Consider the following 14,009-nt stretch of genomic DNA (forward strand, 5'->3'; position numbering starts at 1 on the left):
AAGTGAAGACAAAGTCTTTAATCTGGTAGAGAGATGCGTATCAAAACATAAGTGAAGCATTTCTAATAAAAGTAGTGTAGAAATTAATAGATGACTCGTCTTGGGAGAAAGTAATGAAAAGATCTGCATTCTCCAGGTTTACAAAGGGCCGTAAGAGGAGGTGCAGGGACTGATAACAGCTCTGTCTATCCACAGTCTGACGTAAAGAGATTAATTTTTAGTTAAGGTAAATCAGCATGCACTTTGATTGACAGAAGTGGTATATTTAAGATAATACACAAACAAAAGTAATTTATCTAAATTAATTAGTATTTAAGGAAACAAATTCTTTGTTTGATGCATGGACAGAAAACTGTGAGAACCTGCCAGAGCGGAATACTATGTTAGAAAGGACAGATCTTTGTTACTTCCAGGCAATAAATAGAAAGCTGTTCATTTTGATCTTGATTAACACATCTTGTTCAATGGGATACCAAGATTTTTGTCAACATTTATGCTGACTGTCAGATTCAGAAGAAAGATTTGAGGGCCACATGTCTCCTAGGCATGACTTTTTCTAAAGAAACTGTCAAATACATGTTTCCAAAGTATTACTGAAATTCTTGTTAAGCAAATAATTTCCTTTGACTAATACTTATTTTTTCTTTATCCTTTCCTTCAAAAAAAAGTTAAAAGTACAAAGCAGAAAAAAATATTAGTATATATAGCAACAAGTTATAATGCATGTTCAAATGTTTTTTGTTCATATAACTGGAGTTGAACTTGGTCCCATCTGTCTTTTTGCTGACTATTATAGCCTTTAGTATTAAAAAAAGCATCATTTGTGGTGAGTCAGCGTGTTTGTAAGCTTCAAGAGTACATTACTGCTTGCAGCTTCTACTTCTTTTTGGTTGTGACCAAACTGCGTGCAATTTCCCTTACTTATATGGTTTATTTTTAATGGAAGTCAGAGATCAGAGTTTTAGCTTCTGTGTGGAGTGCACCTCCCATGCAAAGTCATAATGCAAAGGTAACAGGATGAAATTAGTGTTAATAGTAATAGAGGATTTTCAACCACACATCCCAAAAGTTTTTATTTCCACATATTACTCCAGTCAGCTACTGACTAATGTGCTGCATTATATTTGCTGCATTACCATGACAGTAATCTTCCTTTCTCATTGCTCAAACTCCTGACAAAATTGAACATTTGAATTACTCATTTTTATGAAACTTATTATGAAGGAAACATTTACACTCTTTAACAGTTATTTATTGTAAGAGAGAGAAAGATTATTAAGGCATAGCTTTACAGTAGATACTTTACTCTGTCCATAAGCAGTAAATTATGTTAAATTTTTATTAGTGATAACAGCTACTGGTTGTCTCATTTTAGTTCTTAGTGTCAGATATGTAATAGAGTTGTGTTTGGTGCAATTCTTAATAATACAGTAACATTCTGTTTTGAATCTCAAGCTTCTAGTCAAATCACATCTGAAATACAATTTCCATATTTCTATATTGTATATTATTAGAAAAATGTTGATTATTTCTAATTACACATACTGGTTGAATCATCTTTTTCCTTAAATGTGGTTCCAAATTGTGATTGTGCCCATTACACCTCCCTGATTAGTCTTGATTGTTTTTTAATTATTTTTTTCTTTTTTCTTACTTTTCATTATTGATTTTATAAATGTAATTAATCAGTAGTTAAGTCTAGGTTTAGTATTCAGAAATTCAATAAAGCCTTCAATAAAAATATTTCATAACTCTGAAAATTATCTTCAGATTTTAATTTCAATAAATGCCATATTTTAGATTAGTTTAGTTTTATGTGACCAATTTTATAAGCTTTTTTTTATAGTTACTCTTATGTCCCTCTGTTTCATTGACTATAAGATATTGACTTATATGCTTTACTGTTTGAGACAGGTTTGATTTAGGTATTTCTAAGACAAAATTGGAGACATTGAAAGATCAAAGTTGTACTGTGGGATTACATTTACTAAGGATGGAGTAGGTTTCGGCCTAGGTTATTAGTTAAAGGCTGCCTTGTCAAGAGGTTTGCTGCCAGTGCAGAAAACAATAAAAGCAGCTGTAACAAGCATTTAATGGGGATGGGGAGGAAGACGAAACATAGGCCAGATGGTAAAATATTTATAGCAGAATTTATAGAAGTGTAAAGTTGTTCTGAGAGCATTACACAACAAAAGACAGAAAAACAACAGGTCGGAATTCACTTGGTAAAAGAAAAAAAAAGAAAACTGCCTATTGAAAATATGAACAAATTTATATATGCAAAATGCAGTAGAGGCATGTGTTGCTTTGTACTATGTTATGGTGACAGACCTGATGTAAATAGGTGATTTCTTCCCAGGTGAAAATTCTTATATTTGGATGGTAGCTTTTTGCTTTAAGTTGAAACAAAAGTTATGTATTGATCATTCTTCTAAGATGGAGTTCTGAATACTTGCAATTAGCAGTGAAGGCACTGAACTTTATAATACTGTGTTTCAGATTGTCTGTCTACAGTGATATATTTGCTACCAACATTAAGATATGAAATGTATGAATCATAAGTGATCATTGTAAAAGTTTTAATTCTTGATCCTTATACTATCAGTTTCCTCATGATGGCAGCCTAAATGCCATCATTGTTTCCCTGTGGTTTCCTTCTCAGATGGTTCACGATCATAGCTCAACATTAATACACATCAGCTTATGATGGTATTAAGTGCATCCCAGTCTCTAGATAAGTGTCTTCTCATGGCTATGGATACCAACAGGAGAGAGAGAGGAAACTCAGAACTGCAGCTATTGAGAGGCAAAACAGCAGCCCAGGCAAATGTCAGCTGAATAGCAACCTTAAAAAATTGTTTCAGGTCAACAAATTGGAAATTTATTTTTGGTTCCACAAGAACTAAATGAAGAGCTTAATTTCACCTTTTCAAAAAAGAACCCCAGAACCTTCTTATTCCAAAAAGACCTTGTATTTCATTCTTTTGGACTCAGCTGGTTTTATATCATTTACAAAACCAGTTTTTCCTTTGCATGACTGTTTGGTTAGAGCGGTGCTAAAAGTCTCATGGTGTACCTTCTGACCTCGGAATCATAAGTGCCAGTTTCAGAGTTCTAATCAAGGAAATGTTTATGAATACTGAAAGTTTTTAGTTGCATAATTTATGCAAGGTTTCATTGAAACTGTGTATTTATCTATAAAAATATACTTCTTTATATACTCATAATATCTAAGGCAGTTAAATTTAGTATTTTTTCAAGAGACTTATATTTATCTTCTGCGACACTGTTCACTTGTCCCTTCACATCCTGAGTAAAATCTAAGGTAGTAATATTTAACTTCAATACCAATTTGGTCACCTAGTGTAAGATTTTTATTATTTTAATGGTCTTTTTAATTTAAAGAAGAATGACTTTGTTCCTATTTTGGAACCCTGTTCCTCTACTTCAACAATTAAGTCCCCAGAAAGATGGATTGGATGCCCAAGGTATATGAGATTTGAAGTCTTGGAAATTGCCTGCTGAATATACTATAAAACTTCTGGGAATAGGAAATCCAGGATTTCTCCTTCACACCCCAGGCATCTAGGGAGAGATATTTCATTCACTGATATTTTAGTCACTGATAACAGGCAGAAATGCTGATCCTAGAAAACCAAGGGAATCAAGTCCTCTCAATTTTTACCAGGTTAAAGAGCTCACGTAATAAATCTTGTACAAATCCAGAATAGCCGTGCTCAGTCCTGCTACTCATCCACTTGGGCATTCCATAATAAGGCTTATTCCATAATAAGGCTTATTCCTTATTCCAAATACTCACACTTCATTTCCAGAGTGTGTTCTAATACATTGCCTCAGCAGAGTTTGCATCAGGGACAATAGCTTAATGGTTTCTCTTTTGCAGTTTTAGGAGAGGCTGATTCAGATGGGTTAGTTGACTGGTTCCCCACCTTGTCATTGTTCCTCTCATGGCTCTCTATTTAAACAGCTGTTACCTAGGTATCTGTACAGTACAGAACACTCCAGATTTAGTATTCTAATATTGAAGCACAAAAATTCATTAAGCAATGTATTTTAAATCCACTAATTCCATTATTTTAGTTCAAACTTCCACATTATTCTGAAGAATTAGCATTTTTCTGCTGCTTTTCCTGGCTTCTCCTCTTTAGCTGTTATGAATATCAAAACAAAAATACAACTGCAGCCTAACATTATCTGCTGAGGAACTGATCCTCAATTGGTTTCATCAGTTCTCATCATGTTGCAGCATGATTTCACTTTGTTCCAAATTTATCAGCCAGGTTGTGTCTTTTAAGACTTTATATCTAAGTGATAACTGCTTGGTAAAAATTGGAAATTTGCAAGTACTACTAAAAAAAGACATTTTGTTTGTCTCTAACAGGCAAATTTGAGCAACAGCTCTTAGCAGCTGTTTTATCATGTCCCTTTTAATCACTGTCTCAGTTAGATTGCATTGATGAAGCGATGGCTGATAAAGGGCAGTAGTGCTTTGTAAAGATGCACCATCCAAACAAGGGACCAAACAATGTGAGATGGAAGTTTTGGACGTGGATGGGTAATAGGAGTTGTCCATTGAAATAAAATCATTAGATGCTCTGTTTAAACCAAGGCATCCACAAGTTAGGGACTTCTTAATAAACATGAGGCTTAACTGTTGGGAAAAGTAATCTGTTTCAACAGAATTCAATGGCTGTTGATTAAACTCTTGAAATTCTCAGCATGTTTTGTGAGAATGGCTGTTCTGTTGAAATGATGAAATACTACCGTGTAACCAGAAGTTTGAGCAGCACCCCTTATCATACCACTAACAAATTATTCAGCTGTATGATTATAAAATATTTATTGCAGGAGATAATTACTCAGAAAAAGAATTTTGTAAGTGTTGAATAAAAGAAGACAAACCCAGGTCATTGTCTCTACAGACATTGTGTCTCTGAAAAATTACCGTCTCTTAAATAAAATTATCTTTTTTTCCTAACCTAGATTTAAATTTAAAAAACCCCTAGATTTAGTATTCTGTATTTCTTCTCTGGATGCAATATACTTAGTAAATTGCAAAAAGCTGTACTATATATTATATAAGATGTGAAGCTGTAGTTGATATCCTTTCTTTAATAAAATAATCATCGTCCACTGATTTTTCTCTTTAAGCTACAAGATACATTTTCACAATGCAGGAAGAAATCTGAAAAGATGCAGTGGTAAAATGCATCGATTTTATGCATTTAATCTATCAAAATTAAAAGTGTAGATTACTGTTTCTAGTAACTTGTTTTTCACTCTATCTCCTTTATCATGGACAGAGCTGTCTGCAAAAGAGAAAGCAGAGTAAAATGGATAGTCTTGTCTGACAAAAGCTCAAGCAAAAAAGGTTAATTTTAGTACAAGTGGTGGAAAACGATGTTATTATCATTCACATATGAAAATTAGTCCTTACGTTATTCTGTCAGAGACTGGTAATTTTAAATTCCATCCATTAATAAATGAGAAGGCTGCAGTACATCCTAATGCACCAATTTTTCGGTTCATCCCATCAATCTGCTTTGCTTTTTCTAGACAACTTAGAATCAGAGAGAGGTTTAGGTTAGAAGGGACCTTAAAGACCATCTTGTTCCAGCCTCCTGGCATAGACAGGGACGCCTTTTACTAGACCACATTGATCAAAACCGCATCCAGCCTGGCCTTGGACACTTCCAGGGGTGGGGCATCCACAGCTTCTCTGGGCACCTGTTCCAATACCTTATCCACCCTCACAGGAAATAGTTTATTCCCTAATATCTAATCTAAATCTACCCTCTTTCAGTTTGAAGCAGTTCCCCCTTATCCTGTCACCACATGCCCTTGTAAATAGTCTCTCTCCATCTTTGTTGTAGGGTTCCCATCAGGTACTAGAAGGTTGCAGTTAGGTCTCCTTGAAGCCTTCTTTTTTCCAGGCTCAACAATCTCAACTCTCTCAGCCTATCCTCATAGAAGTGCTCCATCCTTCTGATCATCCCAGTGTCCCTCCTCTGGACTTGCTCCAGCAGATCCATGTCCTCCCTGTGCTGGGAGTCCAGAGCTGGATGCAGCACTGCAGGTGGGGTCTCAGCAGAGCAGAGGGGCAGAATCCCCTCCCTGGCCCTGCTGCTCACGCTGCTTTGGATGCAGCCCAGGACACGTTTGGCTTTCTGGGCTCTGAGTGCACACTGACAGCTCATGTCCAGCCTCTCACCCACCAGCATCCCCAAGTCCTTCTCAGCAGGGCTGCTCTCCATCTGTTCATCCCCAGCCTGTGTTGACACTGGGGGATGCCCTGACCCAGGTGCAGCACCTTGTAGTTGGTCTTGTTAAACCTCAAGAGATTCCAAGGGCCCCACTTCTCAAGCCTGCTTGGGTCCCTTTGGGTGACATCCTGTCCTTCAGTTGTGTCAACAGCACTACTCAACTTGGTGTCATCTACAAACTTGATGATGACGGTGCCCTTGATCTCTTTATCTGTGTCATTAATGAAGATATTAAATAACACTGATTCCAGTATGGACCCCTGAGGGACACCACTTGTAACTGATGTTCATTGGGACTCTGAGTCATTGATCACCACCCTCTGGATGTGAGCATCCAGCCAATTTCTTATCCATCTCACAATCTACCCATCAAATCCATCTGTCTCTGGCTTAAAGAGAGGGATCTTGTGAGGGACCATGTCAAAGGCTCTACAGAAATCCAGATAGATGGCCCATAAATCCAGATTTGTAACTCTTCCCTTGTCCAGTTCTGTATTCACTCTATCATAAAAGGTCCACTAGGTTGGTTAGGTGGGACTTGCCCTTGGTTACAGTGACTTGTTCTGATCACCGTTATACTGACTGAAATATTCTGTCTGTGGGCAGTAAGCAATCTGTTCTAAATCCTTTATTGTTTTATTTGTAACTCTGATTTTATAGTTAGAAGTTCATACAGAGAAATAAATTACGTAGAGTAGTAAGACAGCTTTGTACAAGGTAGTGTGATTGTAGCTCTTTTTTAACCTCTGCATGGTTTGCTGGGAACTGGGTTGGTGTAGCAGTTTGCAAAATATTTCATCTCCTGTTTTGAGATTTTTATTGGTCAAAATCAGTGGTAACATGCTGTAACTATTTCTCAAATATCATTTGCAGATATGCATTAAAAAAATAAGCCCATTTTTTATTAAAAACAGATTTCCATTCCACAAGCAAGCATCAACCCTAATTAGCAACCTTTTTGGCATTTCTTTGGGGGAAGGCAGAAATGTAGCCACATCTTGACCTATCTTTCTCTCTTTGAAGGAGATGCCATATTACAGAATCTGAAATTATAACGGTTTCATATTGTATCCCTTTGCAAATATATTAAAAATATTTAACATTTCAGAGCCTTTTAAGTTTCAAGGCTGTCATCTCAAATTTAGTTTGTGAAGGAAAAGAGTCATAAGAAAAATTCTTGATTAAACCCTTCTTTATCTGTTGAGTGTGCAGTGGTTTTACTCTTGGGAAGTCACAGTCAAATAACGCAATCAGAGCAGGATACAAATGCACTCAGCAATTCTGTAAACAGACATGACTGCATTTTAAAACTGAAGTCAATAGAAAGGCATTCAGATTAGGGGTTTTGTTCATTTTGTTGTTTGATTTTTTTCTAAGTAGCGTTCTTTATTGTGTAGTCTTTGTCTCTATATGTTCAGCAAGGTATATAATTGAAGAAAAAAGAAGCCAAACCTTGAATCAAAGTAAAAGAGTTGTTAAGAGTGATGGGAAACTTAGATCCCTATTTAAGGTGTGTAAGTGATGCTTAAAGGCAGGAAGGATAAATACCCTCCTATTCTATGATGTTTTGCAGTGTCTTCATCTGAGTGCTATAAATAGCAACTAAATTAGAATGTATGCCCCTACATGGGGGAGAATGTGCAAAAGCATATTGATATATGTGTATTGGTAATTCCACACAGTCACTCTGAACTAAGAGAATTATGATCCAAATGAGAAATCTGTTCTCTACATCTGAACTTGAATTTCAAAATTCCTGTCAGGTTTATACTGTTGCACAGTGTTGTATGTGCTTTTTCTTATACATACAGTGTGTTTTCTTGTAAGTTCTCTATCATTAACATTTTCAGTATTATTTCTAATATTTCGTTATCCCGTGCGATAAATTAAGCAATTGAAATTACCTATATATCAGGCAAAAGACAGTAAATAATTTAGAGCTAAACCAAATACTGTTCACTCTTCAGATATGTAGATTACAAAGCTCTGAAAAAGATTTATTCTCTCATGAGTATTCATGTACTTTATCAGACTGAGAAAGTAAAAAGTAACGATTTGAATATATCAACAGAAGAATCCATCAAATAAGCAACACATTAGGATATTACTAGAATAATAAAACTGAAACCAGTGTGTGTATCCAAAGATACCACAGAAATGCAAAATTCCTAATGACCTTACTAAAGGTCAAAGGGAGTTACTATTTCTTCTCCACTTTTAAGGCCACATCTGAAACATTTGTCTAGTTTCCAGTTTCTAAACTGAAAAACATTACCCATATTGTCCAGAGAAGTTTGTGGAAATACATGATTTGTGAAGGTGTCTTTGGAGATACACAGAACTAGAGTAGACAATATCCTGAGCAACCTAAATTGATGTTGAATTTGGAGCTACTCTGATTTGCAACTGGATCGGATGCCAAAATGTTTAATTTTATGAATAAATTATTTCTATAATAGAAGCAATTTAAAAACTAAAGCCATTATAGCTAAAAAAAAACCCTAAAAATTAATTTAAAAATAAAACCAAAAGAAATGTGCTGTTTAACAAATGAGCAATATTTTTTTCCTTAAATTGCTCCCTAATGGGTGTTTTTCTGTGTTGCTTCCTGAGAACAGGTGTGAATGAAGCTATATGCCATGCTAATTCTTTTCAGCATTCTCTTAGCTCTCAAGTGTGACAGGACATCTGAAAGAGACCTACAGCCTTTATGATGAGCTGTTCTCTTGGGATTGGTCACAACAAAGGAAATTTACTTTTGGGTTTAATAAAAGGTTTTATGAGCTACAGAGAGCTGCAGCTATATGCTGCACTTGAGGTACCTTTATACCAACTGCCTTAGCTTTACAATGTAGGTGCAAGCAACAATCCAGACCAGCTTACTGTATCAATTAAAAAAACCCAAAATGTAATTTACTCTGTGTCTATGCAAAGTTGTTCTTTTTTGAGCCGACTATTTGCTGGTCTGAACAGTAATCCCATGTTGGAGTGTTCTGTTTAATGTTGAGTAAGCAGCTTTCTCATGAGGCAGCATGGTGTGCCAGGGTGCCAGATCACAGACTAGCCATGACATCATTTACTTCCTTTGTTTAAATGGAGTTGCATCAGCCACTGTTTCCATTCTGTGATCTCTTTTTCTCATGTAAAAACCAGATTTGCCTTTTAACTGTGGAATCTTTTAGGTATTTTGGGATATGGGTCCCACATAGTTAAACAATTTCTGATTAGATTGCTTTAGTCTGTTTAACATTCTTACTTATCTGCGAGTTAAGTTAAGCCTCAGTAGTTACTAATATAGTAGAGTTCTGTGACACAAGCATGGGTGAGAGATTTTCTCTGTATTTTGACAGCCTTAAGAGAGGATGTTAAGAAAAAATAAATGACTGGTAAACAAGAAGGAAAAAAATTGGAGAGAGACCGTTGACTGCTGTTCAAGGGGTCATTGTTTCAGTAGAGGAACAGGGACTGTGAAGGAGATGCTCATGGAAAATCTGTATCTCTTGGGGTGTTACCAGGGAAAACAAGCCATAGAAAAATGGCTCTCTTCATGGCTCTCTTCACTGTAACATAGCCTTCAAACTGGTACTATAAAAAAAATTACTGCAGTGCATCTGATCATTAGCAGTGGCTGATACATTGAGTATATTGTACCCCTGTTTAGCCACACCAGCACAATGACAATATACATTTCAGCATCCCTGCTCCAGAGTTCCACGGAGGTTTTGTGTCTGATGTAGTCCTGACTTTGTCCAAGTAGTATTGTAGGCAGTCTAGTCTGTTATCTACAAATGAATATTGTATGCCACTGCTTTCCGTCTCCTGCAGCTTATTTTTGGAGATGAGGAGCTGGTTCCACTGAGGAAGAATTCTAGTTCCTAGACTTCCTTACCCAGTTATGCTCTGCCATGTAACTGAAAATGCAATCTAGTGCCTGGTGACTGATGTACTTGGGAAAGAAGAGACTGGAAGGCATGAAACATAAGAATATTGCCTAACTGGATTCTGTGTTTCGTGATCATACAGGAAATATCTGAAAGTAGGTATTTTTGGCAGATGTCAATCAATCATGAACTTGTCAGTATGTTGTTACAGTTCTTATGCATTATTCTGGTATCTGTATTAAATGTAGGAAACAGAAATTCAGGGGAAGTTCCTGCTTTGATAAAAAATGAACTAATGGAGTAACTAGAATGAGATCACATTTGCTAATGTTTCTGTCAACTGTACCTTACTTCGTATCTACTTGTAGCACATGGTTAGCCATCATGCTGATGCTAAGGGATCTAGAACATTCGTGCTGTACCACTGTGCTGTTGTATTATTGCTCAGACTTCCTCAACACACAGCGGGGCTCTGAGGTGTGGCAAACTGAAATAAAGTTTCATAGTATTTTGTTTAAAGCAGTAGCCAGTGGTTTTGGTCTGCGGGAAGGGAAGGGAAGGGAAGGGAAGGGAAGGGAAGGGAAGGGAAGGGAAGGGAAGGGAAGGGAAGGGAAGGGAAGGGAAGGGAAGGGAAGGGAAGGGAAGGGAAGGAAAGGGAAGGGAAGGGAAGGAAAGGAAAGGAAAGGAAAGGAAAGGAAAGGAAAGGAAAGGAAAGGAAAGGAAAGGAAAGGAAAGGAAAGGAAAGGAAAGGAAAGGAAAGGAAAGGAAAGGAAAGGAAAGGAAAGGAAAGGAAAGGAAAGGAAAGGAAAGGAAAGGAAAGGAAAGGAAAGGAAAGGAAAGGAAAGGAAAGGAAAGGAAAATTTAAACTAAACATAAACTCCAAATTAAATTACTGTGTTATTTATCGTTTGTAAGTATGGGCCAACACCTTATCATATATACCTGAAATGCTGCAGTTATTCACATGTTCATTTAATAAGGATAACTGCCTCAAGAATAGTGGTTCAAGGATTTCACATAAAAAGAATTACCACAAGGGAGCGAGTTGTTGTATACCAGTTGTTCCTCAGAACCGTAGGCATTACCTCCTCTGGGCTCAAATGCCTGGAAAAATCCCTCTATTATATTTCTTTGAGCTGTAATAGTGTCACTTCTGCTGGAATTTATCGCTGAATGCCTGCACTTAGGAGCACACCTGTAGAACAGCTGCTGCACTGTGAGGAAAATGGGACTGTGGCATAACTGCTTGACCTTTGCTCAGTCTGCACTCCAGTTAACTGAGTACTTACTCCCCTTGCAGTGCTACGCACCATCGTTTGCTCTCAGACAAAGTTCTGCACTTTGTTCCCTAGTAATGTGGAAAACTTCTAGAACTAGTAGAAAACCGGAATTATACTGTATGGTTCCTGGCTATGCCTATTCGTGTAACACTGAATACAATTTTTCCGTCTAGGCACACAAAGGAAATAACTTCTATGGTGATTTATGTGATTTTCAGTGTAAGTTCTCTTTGGGGACCACAGCAATAGAGAAATGCAGTAGAAGAATCTGCATTTGGGATCAATTAAAACTGGTGAAGGAAAAGTACTTGCTTTATTTTAGAGGAGTTCTATGATCCTAAAGCTGTAGAAATAATATTGTGAAAATCTGGCAGCCTTCTTACTCCTTCCACTGTTCAATGCAGTGCTCAGTTTGCTTTGGGATTACAGATGATAAGGAAGACTTCTCTAAGAAAGTGGAATAGATGTTTCTTGAATTTTAAGATGCATGAAAAAATATTATTTGAATCACCTGAGACCATGCTTCTAGACCTGTTTTTTTAAGGGAAAAAAAAAAGAAAAGAAAATGTTTTTATTATAGCAAACAGAAACTTACATTAATGGAAGTTTTGAAATACACTACCAGGAATTGCTTTGGAAGCATTTTGGGTATCGCTGATAAGTTTTGATTTTATATTTATAATCATAGTTTTCTAATTAAATCTATCACAGACAGTAAAATTTCTAGTGTAATTGTAATAAGAAAGATTCAGAAAATATTGAAATAATGAAATTGAAATAAACAGTTGCAAAGAGTAGATGATAGATTTTTGGGTTTTTTTAAAATTTTGTAGCAAAAATATTTTCAGGGTTAGGATATTAGGAGTTGTAGACAACCTTGTTAGTATAGCAATTATGTAGCTATGTAAGAGTTGGTGATGGAAGAAAGCCCTTCAGACTGAGATGCTGCATGGCCATCCAAGGTGAATAAGAAGTTGAACAACTTTTCATCACTTTGACAAATGCAGTCAGTACATTTTTCTATCAGAGTTGGGATGGGGGGAGGATGTTATCTGTTACAGGATTTATCCATTTCAAGAAACATCACTTCAGTTTTTCTACAGCTTAGCTTAAACTTCCTTCCCATCATCAACACCTGATCTCTTCCAGCCTTGTGGCAGTGGGACTACCAGTGATCTGTTTATAGAGTGGTGTAGTCTTTTGAGACTGTAGCATTTCCCTAATAGACTGTCATGTGGTCTTACTGGACTAAAATAAACATAAGGATATTTTTTACAATTGGGTTGTAAAATGCATTTTATTGCATCTAAAATTATTTATTTAAATGGATTTAAATGAGATACATATTCAGCTTTATGCAGAGCAGTGCAAGCCACTACAATTTTGCTTTTGTGATCTTATGAAAGTTTTTGTTATTGTGTACATCCTAGTGCTACTTAATTATATGAGTTTAGAATTAATGTCACCCATACTGGTCTTTTAATTGGGTGGAATATAAACATCTGTGTTCCTCACAGTGTTTCCCTTTAGCAGTTACATTAAAAGTTTATTTGATGACAGCAATAGAATGACTACATTAAATACAAGTTGAAAGGATATCTACTTTTATTACATGAAACAGTTTAAAAACCTCTCCTAACTAGAATACAGAGTTACTGCTGTATGATAAAAAAATTATTACATAAAGTCATTAAAAGAATCATGCAGGCAAGAGTCATTAACTGTGTACATTTACCTGATGAAAATGGAAAGCAAAAATCTCTGAACTGATTCATAATTATTTGGGTTGAGGGCTCATAATTTGTGATATGGCAGATAAAAAACCCCAACTGATTAAACGCTTGAACGTGGTGGAAACATTATGGTGATGTGTGTGACACACTGCCAAAATAAAATTAAACTTACTGAGTGATATCTACTTGCATTTTCGATGATTTTGTCACTTCCAAAATGGTTCTATGGAATTATTCATCTGTCAGCAGTTCAAACAATACAATAAAGTATTTTTTAAACATGGTATGGGTGCTTGGCAGGTACATTGTGTGATGAGAGTGTAACTTCCAGGATCTTCTATTCGGTGGCTACAGGAATTTTATGATTTCCTGGGAGCTGGTATTTAGAAAGGAGTGAGGCTTGTCTTTCTTTGTTTAGTGATAGCATGTGGAATCTTATTCTCTGATTAGTTTTTATCTTAGTATTTGTAGAATCACAGAATGGTTTGGGTTGGAAGGTACCTTAAAGATCATCTGGTTCCCACCCCCCTGCTATGGCCAGGAACACCTTGCAGTGGGCCAGGTTGCTCAGAGCTCCATCCATCCTGGCCCTGAAAACTTGATCTATCTGGGAAGAGCTTACTTGTAGGGTGGGTTATACAGTGACTTCAGGTTCATACTACAGTGCCACAGTAAAGACTGTGACTGTATTATATAAATAAATTGTACGAAGAGATACATTGTAGAAGTTTCAGAAGAGGATTTTGAGCACTGACTGTTGCATAACCAGTCGGGAACCTAAGTAACTTGTCTGAAGAGAGCAAATTCTTTGTCTGAGATTGTTAATGTCTT

General features: G+C 36.4%; 1 protein-coding gene across 1 annotated transcript in view; it reads left to right on the forward strand.

Annotated features, from left to right (window-relative positions):
* DYNC2H1 (dynein cytoplasmic 2 heavy chain 1) overlaps positions 1-14,009 on the forward strand; it is a 145,060-nt gene that overhangs the window by 119,271 nt on the left and 11,780 nt on the right. The gene's annotated exons all lie outside the window — the stretch shown is intronic.

Source organism: Chamaea fasciata, unplaced genomic scaffold (genome assembly GCF_029207755.1).
Source record: "Chamaea fasciata isolate MVZ Bird 193981 ecotype frontalis unplaced genomic scaffold, bChaFas1.0.hap1 SCAF_2, whole genome shotgun sequence".
In the NCBI taxonomy this organism is placed as follows: domain Eukaryota; kingdom Metazoa; phylum Chordata; class Aves; order Passeriformes; family Sylviidae; genus Chamaea; species Chamaea fasciata.